The following is a 4,896-nucleotide window of genomic DNA, read 5'->3' on the forward strand; positions in this document are numbered from 1 at the left end:
TCCGTGGTACGGCTACCGTCAGATATCCTCCGCCGTACCTCACGAAAAATATATCCTCACGACGTACCGCTGACACCTTCCTTCGAAACTGCCAAAAGAACTTCCGCTGCTATTGCTATTTCTGTCGACTCTTATCCGGTAACTACACTTGTCGATATGGCAGCTGATTTCTAGGTTATGAGTGCCTCATTGGCCAGTCGGCGTCGCAAGGTGATGACAGCATGGAACTGCCCACATCTGATCACGGCTACAGGACACCTCGTGTCACCCATTGGACAATGCACCGCCTGACTGGCTGTAAGTGGACCTTCGTAGCGTCTTTCCTTGGGCTTCCCAAGCGTTCTCGGCTGGTTATATTGGCCAAGCATTTTCTTCAGGACTATGGGGCGATCAGTAATCTGCGTGATTTTTCATGACTTTTTCTAACTATGTTTCTTCACCCGCCGTAGTTGCTCAGTGGCTATGGTGTTGGGCTGCTGAGCACGAGGTCGCGGGATCGAATCCTGGCCACGGCGGCCGCATTTCGATGGGAGGCGAAATGCGAAAACACCCGTGTACTTAGATTTAGGTGCACGTTAAAGAACCCCAGGTGGTCCAAATTTCCGGAATCCCCCACTACGGCGTGCCTCATAATCACAACTGGTTTTGGCACGTAAAACCCCATAATTTAATTTTTTTATGTTTCTTCGAATTCGGATGTGGAGTATGAACATCATCGCGCGGCTTTACGCGTGGTCGATGACTGCGTAACGTTACCGCCTCGAAGTAGCATCTTCGTCCTCATGGAGTGCCCACAAGACCAACTAGATATAGGCATCGGTAAAGAAAGCCTCACCATTTTGCTGGATTGAGAAGTCGGCGTCGCGCGAGGTCTCGTGGACCTCCAAAATACGCAAAACGCGATCCTAGTTACTAACTTCAGTGGAAGATACAAGCACTTGGCGAAGCATACCACTGTGCCTACTTTAAAACACTTGATGAGTCCAACGCCTGTGCATCGGTAACGACAATCTCGGTTCAGGAAAACAGCAATGTGGGCTTGACAAGCCACATCAACGTCAATCCACAGCTTCAACAACGCAAACAGGAGAGGCTCCTCAGTCTATTATCATCATTTAGCGACTGTTTCGCCACCACGTCGAAAGTTAAGCAGACACCTCTAACGAAGCATAAAAGTGCACAATAATGATAGCAACATTGGTCTCGGGGCGACACTCGTACAATTTCAAGCTGGTGTTGAACGCGTTATTGCCTATGCCAGCCGTACGTTGTCCTGCTGTGTGAAAAAAAACTACTCAGCAACTGAAAATGAATGTCTGGCGGATGTGTGGGCTATCCAGTTGTTCCGACCACACTTGTACGGATGCCCCTTCCGAGTCGTCAGCTACCACCACTCGCTTTGTTGGCTGGCGAACTTGGAAGTATCATTCGGGCCATCTCGCAAGATGAATCCTTCGGCTACAGGTATTTGATGTGACAATTGTTCATAAGTGTGGCTATAAACACCCACGCCGATTGTCTCTCCCGCGCCCCCGTCGAAACCTCGCCAAATAATACTTACGAGGAATGTGGTTTTCTTTGTATTCTTCCTTCTTTAAACCATGCTCAACAGCAACGATGAGATTCAGAGCTGCAACCCCAGATTGAATAACTTGAAGGTTCCGCCATAAAACCCCACGGCAGTTCGCGCGTCACTTGTCCTCTTTCTGCATGCACAGTGATATCCTCTACAAGCGGAACTTTCATACAACGGAAACTGTTTTTCTACTCGTTGAATTCCCGCATCTCTCCGCGAAGACATTTTACGTGCATGCCCCGACGACCCAACGTCCGCGCATCTCGGTTTCACGCGTACTCTGGCAAGGATCAGGCAAACGTACTACTGGCTAAAACTTACTACTGGCTAAAACTTACTACTGGCTAAAAACCGTGAAGCAGTGAAAAAGTGAAGCCAGCGTCGCAAAGTTCCACCAATGAAACCAGCTGGTCTGCTTCAGCCTGTACGACCTCCTTGCTCATCTTTTGAGCAGGTCGAGATGGATTTACTCGGCCCGATTCCCATGTCATCAGCGAATTGGCTGGATTGCTGTCGCCACCGATTACTTGACGAGATAATGCGAAACCCGAGCCGTTCAACGAGCTACAGATTCAGATGTGGCCAAATTCTTTGTGAAAAATATGGTCCTTCGTCATGGTGCTCCAGCTGTCGTCATCACAGACCCTGGTAGGGCTTTCACCGCGCAGTAGGACCGAGATACTCTGCATCTGAGTGGTACAACGCACCGTACGGCAACCGCGTATCACCCGCAGACCAATGACCGTCTCAACAAAACGAATGCAGAAATGCTTTTCATGTATGTCGCCACTGATCATAGAAATTGGGACGAACTGATCCCGTATGTGACATTTTCGTATAACACTGCGCTTCAAGAAGCCAGTGCGTTTTCTACTTTTCGTCTGGCCTAGGGACGCGCCGGTATCACTATGCTCAACGTGATGCTCCTACCAACTTCGTCTGATACGACCACCGCGCATACAGACGCTTTTGTTCAGCGTACCGAAGAGGCATGGCAGCTTGCACGGCAGCGAATTCTATTTCGGCCAAGTCAAGATGCTCGTTGATGCAACATACGCCACCGAGACGTAACATACAAGCCGGGAGATCTCGTCTGGGTTTCGATCCCTAAATGTCAACGAGAAATTACTGCGCCGTTACTTTGGACCCTACATAGTTTTGCAACACCTAGGTCAAGTTAACTACGAAGTTGTCCCAGCAGAAACATCGCACCAATCTGGTAGACCACGTTCCTTAGACATTTTTCACGTCACCAGGATGTCAAGCCCTACCATTTGGGCTGACCCTACTTCACAAATTTTCAGGTGCGCTCCCTGTCCTCACACCCCTTGTCTCTCTCATTTCTTTTATTTTCTCCCTGTGGTATTTAACGCGTCACCAACATGTGTAACTTAATTTTCCCTGTTATTTCGTGTAGTATTATCCAGACGATGCCTTTTTTTTGGAGGGATGGGTAATGCCACGCGCTGGTAACGCTCGTCGGCGGGACCCGCCGTCTTTCCCCAGCACTTTCCTCGTAGCAGTTTACGCTAACTAGAAACAATGCGACGTTCTGCCTACGTCATTATCGCCCAAGTAATTGTCGTTTTAACATTCATTAGCCGGTATTCAAATTCCAACGTCGTTTTAACATACACCGTTCACATAAGAGGCAAAGGTACCTACAATTTTATGCCAGGTATAGAGTTGTGCCCGCAGTAGCAGGACTCGCAAATTCCATCAGTTTGTCATTAATTATTCGCCTGTTCTGACGGTCTGAAAGGTCATCCTAACTTTTCTTCTTTGCCGCTGAGTTCATTACGAACAATAGGAGCTGGCGGATGGCCCTTCACAATGCAAACACCGGTGCATACACCCACAACATACACCGGCAAACACCCACAATGCAAACACCGGCGCCTTGGACGACCGCGTTCTCTTCTAACCATGAGAAATAAAAAGAAAAACCTACCTTCGTCAATTCCCGCCATAATTTCCCACCAAGAAGGAAAATGACAGGAAACAGCAACAACAACAACAACAAACATTGCCATGCCTGCACATGCCAGAACGGGCGATTTTATTCGTCCAAAAATCCGCCTTAAAGCAAGATTTACTAGCTTCATTGAATTCTTCTGGACGTTGACTTCTTCAATCTCGATTTTGACGGTCAAGATGAAATATCCATGAATAAGAAAGATTGTCTCTTTTGTGCTAGCTGGGTTGCAATTTACAAATTCTAGCCGTGGAGTTCTGAAGGCGGATCTAGTTTGTCCGAATTCTTAGGGTGACACCAGCTTCGATTTATTATTTCCCCATCTTTGCGGAGAAATGCATTAACGTTCCATTTACTCTTGTGCTTCAATGTATGAAACGATGTTTTGTTAAAGGAACACTAAAGAGAAACCGGAAGTTGAGCTTTAATAGTAGATTATCCTATCACAATCACAGTCGTACCATTCTTACGGCGAACAGATGTTTAATAAACGAGAAAATAGCGAAAAACTGAAGGATAGGTGCTGGCGCCCCTTCGAATTTCTCGCACTACATGTTCGTGACGTCGGAGATTGCAAACGCAGGCCGGTCGTGGTTGGTCGAGAGCGATTTATCGCTTTTAATAAAACGCAAAATGAAATACACCTTAAACGTACACAAACAGCACTTGCCAACTTTTTAAACCGTTTCAAGCGAGGAAGTACAAGTTTAGGGCAAAATTAAAGAAACAAGAAAAAATGGCATGGAGCTACCTCCGGTCGTGTTATTTTCGTAGTTTCGTTTTGGCTCCATGCATCATCGCGCGCGCCTGTTCCGCTCTACAGTGTTTGGTTGCGTGTTTCGTGGCTCGAAAAACGTTGACTTCGCGGGAAGCAGCCAGAAAATGCCTCGTGTGTGTAGTGTTGAGGGCTGTATCAATGGCCCAAGGCGCTTGCTCAGGGACAGCGGCGGTGTTGGCCCGATTGTGTCCTTTCATGTGGTGCCGCGCGATGGGCCCCAGCATCCGGCGTTCGCAATGACTCAGTGCTCTGCCGATGATAAAACGGCAAAAGAGCCAGAGAACCCAATGGTGTGCTCTCTGCATTTCTCGCCCTCGGATTATGTATATAATCCTGCCCTCGGCAAGTATCTTGGCGGACCCCAGAGGCCAGTCCTTTCTCGAGCAGCTTTTCCCTCAATGTGGCCTTCATCAAACCCTCTACCGGTGCCCCTGCAGCAGCAAACGGGCGGCTCGGTGAGTGCTGAATGTCATTAAATAAAGCCACGAAATAACCATACCGAGTACGTGCGCAACTTTCTACGCTTGTTCTGTCGGGAACATCGTCTCCTGGCGGACCGTCGCCTCG

This window comes from Dermacentor silvarum, chromosome 5 (genome assembly GCF_013339745.2).
Source record: "Dermacentor silvarum isolate Dsil-2018 chromosome 5, BIME_Dsil_1.4, whole genome shotgun sequence".
Taxonomy (NCBI): Eukaryota; Metazoa; Arthropoda; class Arachnida; order Ixodida; family Ixodidae; genus Dermacentor; species Dermacentor silvarum.